This window comes from Manis pentadactyla, chromosome 2, assembly GCF_030020395.1.
Source record: "Manis pentadactyla isolate mManPen7 chromosome 2, mManPen7.hap1, whole genome shotgun sequence".
Taxonomy (NCBI): Eukaryota; Metazoa; Chordata; class Mammalia; order Pholidota; family Manidae; genus Manis; species Manis pentadactyla.
In genome coordinates, this window is record NC_080020.1 from 201,880,819 (window position 1) to 201,893,254 (window position 12,436).

The 12,436-nt window shown below is 36.7% G+C and overlaps 1 protein-coding gene across 4 annotated transcripts in view; it reads right to left on the reverse strand.

Moving 5' to 3' along the window:
- The window catches only part of EML4 (EMAP like 4), a 193,181-nt gene that overhangs the window by 88,007 nt on the left and 92,738 nt on the right, over nt 1-12,436 (reverse strand). The gene's annotated exons all lie outside the window — the stretch shown is intronic.

The following is a 12,436-nucleotide window of genomic DNA, read 5'->3' on the forward strand; positions in this document are numbered from 1 at the left end:
CTAATAACCACCACCTGAGCTTTCAATGAGCTGTAATCATTTTGCTGGTGGAGGGTACTGCCTCGATGTTGATGCTGCTGACTGATCAGGGTGGTAGCTGCTAAAGACTGAGACAACTTAAAATAAGACAACAATGAAGTATGCGCATCGACTGACCCTTCCTTTCATGAACAATTTTTCTGTACATACAATGCTGTTTGAGAGCATTTTACCCACAGAACTTCTTTCAAAATTGGAGTCGATCCTCTAAAATGTTGCCACTGCTTTATCAACTAAGTTTATATAATATTCTAAATCCTTTGTTGTCCTTTCAACAATTTTCACAGCATCTTCGCAGGAGTAGATTTCATTTCAAGAAACCACTTTCTTTGCTCATCCATAAAAAGCAACTCCTCATCTGTTCAAGTTTTATTATGAAATTGCAGCAATTCTGTCACACCTTCAGGCTTCACTTAACTCTAGTTCTCTCATTATTTTCACCACATAATTAACTTCCCTCACTGATGTCTTGAACCCCTCCAAAGTCATCCATGACGGTCAGAATCAACTTCTTCCAAACTCCTGAGTTCATGTTGATATTCTGACCTCTTCCCATGAATCACAAATGTTCTTAAGGGCATCTAGAATGGTGAATCCTTTCCAGAAGGTTTTCCATTTACTTTGCCCAGATCCACCAATGGAATTACTACTATGGCAACTATAGCCTTAAAAAATGTATTTCTTAAATAATATTTGAAAGTTGAAATCCCTCTTTGAACCATGTGCTGCAGAATGGATGTTACATTAGCAGGCACAAAGACATTAGTCTTTACTTCTCCATTGGAGCTCTTGGGTGACCAGGTGCATTATAAACGAGCAGTAATATTTTGAAAGGAACTCTTTTTCTTAGCAGTAGGGCTCAACAGTTGGGCTTAAAACATTCAGAAAACCACACTGTAAACAGCTACACTGTCATTCAGGCTTTGTTGTTCCATTTACAGAGCACAGGCAGAGTAGACAGAGAATAAATCTTAAAGGCCCTAGAATTTTTGGAATGGTAGAAGAACATTGGCTTCAACTTAAAGTCACCAGCTACTTTAGCTCTTAGTAATAAGAGTCAGCGCCCCCCACTGCAGCTCTGAAGCCAGGCACTGACTTCTCCTCTCTAGTTATCAGTCCTAGATGGCATCTTCCTCCAATAGAAGGTTGTTTCATCTACATTGAAAATCTGTTGTTTCATGTAGCCACTTTCATTATTTATCTTAGATAGCTAAGTCTTCTGGATAACTTGCTGCTTCACCTTGCACTTTTATGTTATGAAGATGCCTTCTTTCTTTAGACCCACAAACCAACCTCTGCTAGCATCAAACTTTTCTTCTACAGCTTCCTTACCATACCTCTCTCAGTCATCAAAGAATTGAAGAGAGTTTGGGTCTTGCTCTGAATTAGGCTATGACTTAAGGGAATGTTAGGATGCTTTGATCTTCTATCTTGATCATTAAAACTTTCTCCGTATCAGCAATAAGGCTGCTCTGCTTTTTTACGCATGTATTCACTGGAGTAGCACTTTTAATTTCCTTCAAGAACTTTTCCTTAGCATTCACAACTTGGCTGTTTGGTGCAAAAGGCCTACGTTTTGGCCTATCTCAGCTTTCAACAGCCTTTTCTCACTAAGCTTAATCATTTTTAGCTTTTGATTTCAAGTGACACATACATCATTCACCAATTAAGTTCATTGTCTTATATGGGTGCATTCGTGGTGCCCCAAACAATTACAACAGTAATATCAAAGATCACTGATCACAGAGCACCATGACAAATAATGAAAAAGTTTGAACTGCTGTGAGAATTACCAAAGTGTGACAGAGACATGAAGTGAGCAAATGCTGTTGAAAAAATGGCACCAATAAACTTGTTCAATGCAGGGTTGCCACAAACCTTCAATTTGTAAAAAATGTAATTATCTGTGAAGTGCAATAAAGTGAAGCACAATAAAATGACGTATGCCTGTACTTTATTCTTTTTTATGGCTAGATAATATTCCACTATATGTATATACCACATTTTGTTTATCCACTCATCTGTCTAAAAAAGGAAATTGTGAAACATGCCATAACATGGATGGGACTTGAAGACATTATTTTAAGTGAAATAAGCCAGACACAAAAGGACAAATACTATATGGTTTCAATTATATGAGATACCTAAGGTAGTCAAATTTGCAGAAATAGAAAATAGAATGGTGGCTGCTAGAGACTGAAAAGCAGGCAGGTCCCCAGGCCACCACTGATCTACTTCCTATCACTGTTGGTTTGCATTTTCTAGAATTTTATATAAATGGAATCATATCTTTGGCTTTTTAACTTCAGCATTTTTAACTTCAGTGAGATTCATCTAAGATAAGTATATTAGTTGATTATTCCTTTTTATGCCCAATATTTCCCCATTATATGGGTATACTACGATATTTTTATTCATTTACCTGTTGACACTTGAATGGTTTTGTTTTTTTGCTATTAAAAACACAGCTACATTGAACATAAGTGTGTAAGTCTTTGTGTGGACATAAATTTTCATTTCTTAAAGGTAAAAACCTGAGTTGTATGGCAGGTGAATGTTTAACTTTTAAAGAAACTGCTAAATTGTTTTCCAAAGTGGTTGTACCATTTTATATCCCACCTGCATAGTATGAGCTCCAGTTGCTCTATATCCTTGCAAATATTTGGATTGATCAGTCTTTTTGAGCATGTAATGGCATCTCACTGTGTTCTTAATTTGCATTTCCTTAATATCTAAAGTATTTAATATATTTTCATGTGCTTTTATTTGACATCTATGTATTTTCTTGGTGACTTTGAGACAGGGACAGTGGGTGTAATCAGAGTAGGGAGAGGGCCTCCGGGAAAAGCAAGGCAGGATATTTACAGTCAGACAACGTAACAATGTACAAAGAAGTCCCTATGGAAACTCTGTGTTAAATTAAGCATTATGCAAAGTCAAGGTCACACTAATTCTCTAGGGTAAAGATACCAGACTAGTAATATAGACATCTTCAGTGAGATCAGTTAAAGCTCAAAAGGCCAGGAGCAACTTGGCCTGGAATGTCTGAGTGTTCTGCAAATAAAGAAGGGTACCTCAGCATAACCCATGACTTTACTGTATCTCAACTATAAACAGCTCTAGCAAATAGACAACAACCCAGCCCACCCTGGGGGCAGGGCAGACGGTACAAGTCTGCACCCCTAGCCCTTTATCAGTTCCCCAAAATACTCAACTGCCTATATTCCTTAGAGACAACGCACCACCCTGGACTCTCTTGTCCCCTCCTCGCATGAGCCAGGAGCTCTGTTCTCTCACTGTATCTCTAAATAAAAGCCTCTTGCTGGCTCTCCTACCTTAGGTGTTTGCTAAGTTCATTCTTCAACTCCACGAACAAGAACCCTGGCATCAACATGTCTGTTAAAATCTTTTGCCTATTTTTTAAATAGGCATCTCTGAGTGTTAAAAGTTCTTCATATCGTCTAGATATAAATCCTTTGACAAATACATTTTGTAAATATTTTCTCCTGTTTTGCAGCTTTTTATCTTTTATTTTCCAGTCTTCAGAGGAACAAGATTTCTTAAATTTTGATAAGTTCAATGAATTAATTTTTCTTTCATTTGTACTTCTATCCTACTTAATACATCTTTTCCAAATCCAAGGTGACTAAGATTTTCTCCTATATTTTCTTATAAACGTTTTATGGTTTTAGCTATTACACTGAGTTTAATGATCCATTTGACTTAATTTTTGTAGAGGGTGTGACATAAAAGTCAAGGTGGGTTTGTTTATTTTTTGGCATATGACCAAAATTTTGAATTCATTTTTCCTCCCTTTCTTGCACACAAGTTTTTGCCTTTGCTCTTCTACTCGGATATGTTCTTCACCTGAAAGACTCATTATCATCTTTTAAAGTACTGCTCAATACTACTTCCTCAAAGGCGGCTTTTATTATCACCTTATCTGAAGTGCTTCTCCTAGTTTACTCTCTTACTGTTTCCATTATTTCCTTCACAGTCCTTATCACCAGTTACAATCAACTGTAACTCTATCCAGAAACTTTATTTTGTGTGTCTTGTATGTATTCCCCTACTTAGCACATAGAAAACACTTAATATCTGAATGACTAAATGACTGCATCTTTGCCACAACTGCCTCGTATTTCTCTTCTGGATTATGTTCAGTTTATCTCTACTCTCCCTTCTTGCAGTATGACACTGCTCTTAAGGCATCCTCTACACTGCGCCAGAATGACTTTTTAAACTGGGGACGATGGGTGGGAAGGGAGGGATAAGGGCAGGTAAAAGAAAGAGGGCGTTACGATTAGCATGTATAGTGCGTGGGGGGCACGGGGAGGGCTGTGCAACACAGAGAAGACAAGTAGTGATTTTACAGCATCTTACTACGCTGATGGACAGTGACTGTGAAGGGGTATGTGGCGGGGACTTGGTGAAGGGGGGAACCTAGTAAACATAATGTTCCTCATGTAATTGTAGATTAATGACACCAAAATAAAAAAAAATAAAAATAAAAACTTGCTGTATGTCTTTGAATTTAATATGCCATCAACTGTAATATACACCATTCTCTTAAACACCTAACTAGAAAGAAAGAAGTGTTGCCTATGAGAACTATAAGACATAGTCAATTATAAGATGTATTAAAATTTCAGGGATGTTAAAACTCAAGAAATATAGGCATCTTAGAAATAATGGATTACTCTAAATCTACCTTTCAGTCCTCAATTTAAAATACTTTTAATGGCTCTCCAGGGCCTTCAGGATAAGAACGAAATTCTTCAGCAAGGCCAAAGAAAACCTTTCACCATGGCCCTACCTACCAGTCTAGGCTCATATCTTGACACTTCCAACCTCACACCTCATGCTTCAGTTTATTCTGAACTCCTAAACTAAGTATTTTTACTCCTCTGTGCTTTTGCACCTGGATGGCTCTTCTTTCTGGCATATGCTAGTCATCCCTGCTTGCCTAAATTAACATGTATTCATCATCTATTCACCCACCAAATATTTACTCAGGGCCTATTATGATCCTAGCCTTGTTCTGACAAAAGAGTACCAGGCAGCCACTGGCACCATGGAGTTAAAAATCTTGCAAGAGAATCATAGTGACAATGAAAACATGTGGCAAGTAACAGAGTGACGTGAACAGAGTGTCATGGAAGTACAAAGAAAAGACACACAGTTCTGTAAGAATACGTAGAAACATAAGGCTCAAGAAAGTCTTCCTAGAGGAAATACAGAACAAAGTCTTGAGGGATCATTAAGAGATAGCTAGGCAAACGGGAGGTGCTAAGATTCTGAGATCTTATTTCAGCAGGGATAAAGGATCAGAAAGAATGTAACAGCAAAGTGGGATGTGTAAGTGCCTGTGGCATGCTTGGGAGGGTGGGGTGGAGGTTAAACAAAAAACTCTCTATGTGGTGAGAATGTAGAACCCAAGAGAGGGCAGAGTCCAGGTGGGAGGGGTGAGTCCAGGTAGGAAAGGTTAAGCAAGAGTTAGATCATGGAGACTTTATCTATAGAAGAGACCACTAAAGGGTTTCAGCTGAAAAAAGGATGCTGTATTTTAGAGAAAACCCTCTAGGGGCTATGCAAAGAGCAGATTTCAGGGCAGTGGTTTAAGTATAAGGTAATGGGGACTTGAAACAAAAGCTAGGTAGCATGAATGGAGAGGAGTAGGCAGTTTTAAGAAATGTTGAAGAAAAGCAGAGGCAGAAAACAAAAAGGAATGCTGTGGGTGAATGTTTGTTTCTCAGTTGAGAGGTCTAAAGTGTATTCTTTGAAATTTAGAATATTAGGAACTTAAAGAAAATAAGAAGTGATTATCACAGTTACACAAATTCATGTCATGACTGAACTGCACCATTAGCTACACATTTATATGTTATGTATATGGCATGTCTATATGTATGCACACACATACACACACACATCCCTCTACTATCACTAGGAACTGGTGCATATTCAAAATCTCAAATCCTTACTACCCTCATCCATAACATTCACTTATTCTTGCATCTATCTCAGTCCCTCCCTCTACAGCAGAAATTCTTACTTAATACAACTTCCTGTTTCTGCAACTTTCTTCTTCCTACACTCAACAAGTATTTATTGAGTCATCCCAAGGCTAGCTATGTTAATAAAAAACTGTCCCTGTCTTTGAATAGTTTGTAGCCTAGCAGGAACAAATATAAGCACCAAAATGCACATACAGCAAAATTTTAAAACAATTTGAAGAAGAGACAAGAAATGGAAAGGTCGTTTTCAAGAAATAAAGATTTGAAGCCTTGAAGGGTAGGAAAAATTTTGATCAGATGGATAAAAATGGTCCAGGGAGGAAGAACTCTTGTGGATACTCAAAAATCTTTTCTTTACCTCAGATTCCCTATCATATGCCCTGTACCTCCAACTGCACCTTTTCCACTCTCTTCATATTTTCAAGCTGCCTGCCACCTTCATTTTTCAACCTGTCAATTACTTTGCTTCATTCTTTGAGAAGATTGAGGACTGACTACACTACTCAAATTTTACTTTTTCCATTTAGAATTTTATACATACACTTCTCTTTCCCTCTTGTCTCAGAGGAAGGTGTGCTTTAATCCTCATAACTCTTGGCCAATACATTTAAGAGTCTATTTTGAGTTGAAATGATGAAAGAAGGATTAGACTAGGGAAATGTATGCTGTAAATGGTAACTGCTGCCTGGTCTGAGGCAACATCCACCCATATACTTCTATATACAAAGAGCAGTTTAGATGTTTTTGATCTGTTGTCAAAATAATAAAACATTCTCCCAACTCCTACCACACTAATGAGTCATTTTAGTCCAAGAGCCCCACCAAGCAAATTCACACCTTCCAACCTGAAAATGTAATTTACTTATCAACATCTACAGCAAACCTATGACAATCACTGTCTTCTCCCAAATGTTTTCTGGAGAAAGAGCCAAATGATACAGATCTGCACTATCCCAGATTCTACATAATTAAGAATGTTTCTTTTGGAGAACTGACAGCCTCCACATTTCAGTTTTGCCTCTAGGTTCTCTCATTTTTCAAGCAGCAAGTACAATACTTGATGCTTTTGGTCTACCAGCAGTTTCCTGGTTTAAGATGACCGTTTCCCACCTTCAGATAAATTTGGCTCCTTTGCTTCTACACCATTGTGTACTAACAGCTTGTCTTCACATAATGCCACCAGGCTGTATTCTCAAATTACATTCATTTGGTCATCCCAAGAGGTCTTAATGGGTTTCCCAGGCACCAGTTGTGACACAATTTGTCTTCCTGGCAGTTAAAACTGCCAAAGTGCTCCCTGGGCCTTCCCTTTTGCTCCACAGTACAGGTAATTTTTTTTCTTTTGGCAGGGATTCAGTTGCAACTGGTGCATATATTATGAACATATGCCGTCAATAGGAAAACATTCTCTGACTGAAGAGAATTTATATGAGGAATTTCAGTGACTGGCCACCTTAAGAACTATTGGAAAAACTTTATACCTCAGTTAAGTGTCTGGCATAAAATACGAAAAACTGGGGCTTAGCTTTTAATACTGCTGGCACACTCACAAGGATAAACCAATAAAAGAGAACTAAAAATACTTAAAGACTAGTTAGGTGTGTTTCTGATTTCAGCATTTACTGAATGGTAATACTGCTATAAAGTGACATAGTAGAATGTCATTAAGCTATTAGCATGTACATCATTAACCTTTAGTTTCAGCCATACCTGAAGCCAAGTATGTTCCCCTTATCACCACCATCTAGCAAAACTACATAGTAGGTACCTTTATCAATAGTTAACATATTTTTAACCATAGCTTCATAAATGGGCTCCACCTACTTATCATATTTCTTAAATTAAGGTATCATTGATAGACAATCTTATGAGTGACACTGTGGTTTCAACATTCACCCATATTATCAAGTACCCACCCCTGGGCCCACGCCACTGCAATCACTGTCCATCAGCATAGTAAGATGCTATAGAGTCATTACTTGTCTTCTCCGTACTATACTGCTTTACCCATGACCTAATTGTATTGTGAGTGCTAATTATAATGCTCCTGGATCCCCTTCTCCCTCCCTCCTCACCCACCCTTCCTAACCACTTCCCTTTGGTAACTGCTAGGCCCTTCTTGGAGTCTGTGAGTCTGCTGCTGTTTTGTTCCTTCAGTTTTACTTTGTTGTTAACACTCCACAAATGAGTGAAATCATTTGGTACTTGTCTTTCTCCATCTGGCTTATTTCACTGAGCATAATACCCTCTAGCTCCATCCATGTTGTTGCAAACAGTAGGATTTGTTTTCTTTTTATGGCTGAATAATATTCGATTGTGTATATCTAATGGGGGTTTTAGTCTTACCTCTAAAAAAATGCTCTAAAAAATGTAAATACCTTATGAAGATGACAGTGATTATTACTGTGTCAGTAATTTATTTGAAAGTGATGCTATAAATTCTAATTTCAAGGGGGACTAAAAAATTCACATAAAAATTTCCACAGTATCAGATATTACTTTACTTTTTAATTGAAGGAAAATATACATAATTCCTACCAAATAATTTCCTGTTTTTTAGGAAGTATTCTATGAAAAACTTCATTACACAAAACAAAATCCCTGATTCGAAAAGATATATGTACCCTTATGTTAATCACTGTACAATTTGCAATAGCCAAGATATATGGAAGCAACCTAAGTGTCCATCAACAGATGAACAGATAGAGAAAATGTGTTACATATACACAATGTAAGACAAATAAATTGACTTATTTGTGGAATATAAAAACAAAGCAAAACAGAAGGAACAAAACAATAGTAGACTGATAGACTCTGAGAAGTGACTAGTGGTTACCAAGGGGGATGGGTTGGAACAGGTACAGGGAGCAGGGGTAGGGGGTGGGAATAAAGGGGCACAATAATTTGCAATCACAGTGTAAGTTGATCATGGGGATTGTTGAACCACTGTGATATACATTTGAAACTAACATAAGACACTAACGACACTTCAATAAAAAAAAAAAAAAAATAGACTTCATTACAAAATGTTTCTTAAAACATTTACTCCAAACATTCATACCATTCATATATTAATCGTGTTTAATGTTCAAACTGATAGCTCATCTTTATACACATGCCAATAGTGAAGAATCATTTAATATTTTTTCCAATAACTATCTACAGTATACTATATATAACCTCTAAGATAAAGATGTTTAAAATTGAAAATAATAAACTTTAAATATGTATTTCTCTTGATGTTTTAATATCAATATTGTAAAACATTATTGGTCAAATTTTTCCACTAAGGGGAAATGAGTAATTAATTCTTAACAATGAATTACGTTCATCTCTAAAATAATTATTTCCCTACATTTGTACAGAAATTCAATTTAAAGCCTGTGCCTAAGGCAACAAAGTTACTTAAAATATAATCACTAGTAGACTCCATTTCAGAATGTAACCAGATTAGCATATTACAAGAATAGCACTCTAAACTTAAGAAGTAGAATCCATGAAAAAGAACTTAACATCTAATAAGGTTATTAATAAAATGTAAGGGTCAACAAAATGTGGAAAGAAAAGGTTCCAATATAACAGCTGCATGTGGCTCCAATACTAGTCTGTACTAAGGAGTCCCTAACAAAAATGACCATTCATTCACTTTAGAGACAGAAGAATTATGAATAAGGAGAACTAGAAAAATACTAAAAAGGACAACTTACAAAAAGTATGTTCCTGGGGAATAGGAACACAACTATTTTAAATGTATTTGTAGTTTATGACACTGAAACAGGTAGGCACAAAGTAACTGGTGTGCCATATAAAATATCATCTATCTGCTTAACTAAAAAAAGCAGTCTTTAAATTTTCCTAAATATTTCTTCACTGAAATACCTTGGTAAAGAAAAAATGAAAGAAAATATTGCTTAATTTTTTTTCAACACAAAATTATAATGTACTGTTGTACAGCATAATAAAACAGTAGACTCACAGAACCCAAGAATGGACTAACAGTAACAAAAGGGATTGGGGAGGATGGGTGGGAAGGGAAGGATAAGGGGAAAAAGGGGCATTACGATTAGCACACATAATATAGGGGGCGGGGCACAGGGAAGGCAGTACAGGCACAGAGAAGACAAGTAGTGATTCTATAGCTTCTTACTATGCTGATGGACAGTGACTGTAATGGGTTATGTGGTGGGGACTTGATAATGGGGGGAATCTAGTAACTACAATGTTGCTCATGTAAGTGTATATTAATGATACCAAAAAAATTTTTTTAGACTAATATGAACTATTTAAGCTTTAAAAAATGTTGTGAATAATAACTAAACACTATGTCATTTTTTCTTATAGAATTTCAAATACTTTTAAGTCAAAAGCTGAGAAAACATATACCAATAATGCATGGGAAAGTTATTTATATTTGGTCAAGTTGGCCTGCCCTGTACAGCCCACATAAATTAACTGATCAGGCTCCTCATGCTACTGCAACAACTCTTATAAAAATCAATTTATAACCAAATAAATTTTTGCCTGGCTTGATCTTGGCCGTCCTCAAAGTTGGTTCTCAAAAAATTAAAAACCACAATATGACATTTTAGCCAAAGTGGTTTCTACTAAGTCTTTTGACAAACTCTCAAGTCCCTTATCTATTGTCACTGACATATTTATCTTAGTACTAACCACTAATGGAAAAGATCAATCCTGTAACTCTCTAATTCTCCATGATTAACACCAAGACCCAGTGTGCTTGAGGGTGGGAGATATAAGAATGGGAATCACAAAACCAGGCAGAATGAATGTACCTCCCATTTCCTACCTCAATACTCTCAAGGTCATTCAGTATATCTTTCATGTGTCTGTGTTCTTCCATCATTCACTTGAACCATGCCAAACATTTACTCCCCTTTCTTTCACCACCCAGAAACTGTCTTTCTTTGGCATCACTGTCTCTTGAGGAGAAAGCTGACAAGGAATGAAAGTTCCAGCCCTGACAGTTGTGAATATATAGCAACTTCCACTTAGTTTTCTCTTTCCATTCTATCTCAGAAGTAGTCTTCTTTCTAAGACTAAGTTTCTTACCTGCTCCAAGTTCCTTTGCCAAACTCTCAGGAAACTTGCTTTATTAATTACCACCACCCCTCCCTCATCAATGTCATCTTCCCCTCTGCTGCCTTTTTGTTCTCAACATATTTTTGTACTGAAGTCTATAACATCTTAAAAAAAAAAAAAAAAGAAAAACTGGCCTTCAATTTAGCATCCTCTTCTAGCTGCTATAATCTTCCCCTCCCAGGCAAATTTTTTGAAAGAGTAGCTGTAGTTGCTGCTCTAATTCCACAATTTTCTTGATTCTCATAAATGCCAAAACCCATAGCTACCTCTCAGTCTTTGTTTTATTCGACCTCTTTGTAGCAGCTGGCAACATGAGTCATTCTTTCTTTGCTAGGCTGAAATACTGGCATTCCCAAAAGAATTATACTGAGCCTGTTCTCGTTTTACATCCTCTTTGTACGGCTTCAACTATCATCCATAAACTGAACATTCCCAAATTCTTATTGCTAGCTAAGACCAGAGGGAGCACCAGCTGTAATTCAGCTATCTCTGTGTATCTGTCTATCCACTATAGATGTGTATCTCAACTCAACATTCAGAAGCCAACTTCATAATCTTTCTTCTAAATCTGTCCCTCATATCCTGATTAAAATCTTTTATCTAGCCAGTTATCTAACAGTTAATGTAAGACTCCTCCATAGTTAATAAGTTGCACTGACATACTGCAGTAGAGCAGTAAGCCACAGAATATCCTCACTTCTTCCACTGTCGAAATGGGATAATCATGCCTGTGTCCATTTGCTCTACCAAAAAAAAAAATCAGTAAGGTTTAGAAAATATGTTCAAATTGCTTGATTTATGTGAAATAATTTAAAATTCTTTCTGGGTGGTTGGAGGAAGGGAAAGGCCATACTACATCTGTTCCAAACTCAGGGTCCTGATGACTTTCTCTTAAACTGTAAAAACGCTCTCAATATCTAGAAGTTAAAGTCCCCATGGTACTACAGTTGGCAATAAGTTTCAAAGCTTAAATTCTTCAGGATTGTGCTGACTAATGGCCATCGGAAGGCTTAGAATGAAGCCATTTGAACTATGACTTTTAATCATTTCTGTAATGATAAGAGGACTGATTCAAAAAGTACACTGACTGCCTACCTGGTATGTTTAAGATACACTGCTAATTACTATGAGGCACACACAAAGTAAGTTCGGTTCCTGCCATCAGTAAATTTATCTAGTTGCAAGAAAATGAATTCACGTAAATACTATGAATAAAATCCTGTAAGTACAATCAGTGGTATTACACAGAAATTCCCAATTTGAAATAATAAACTTCAGAA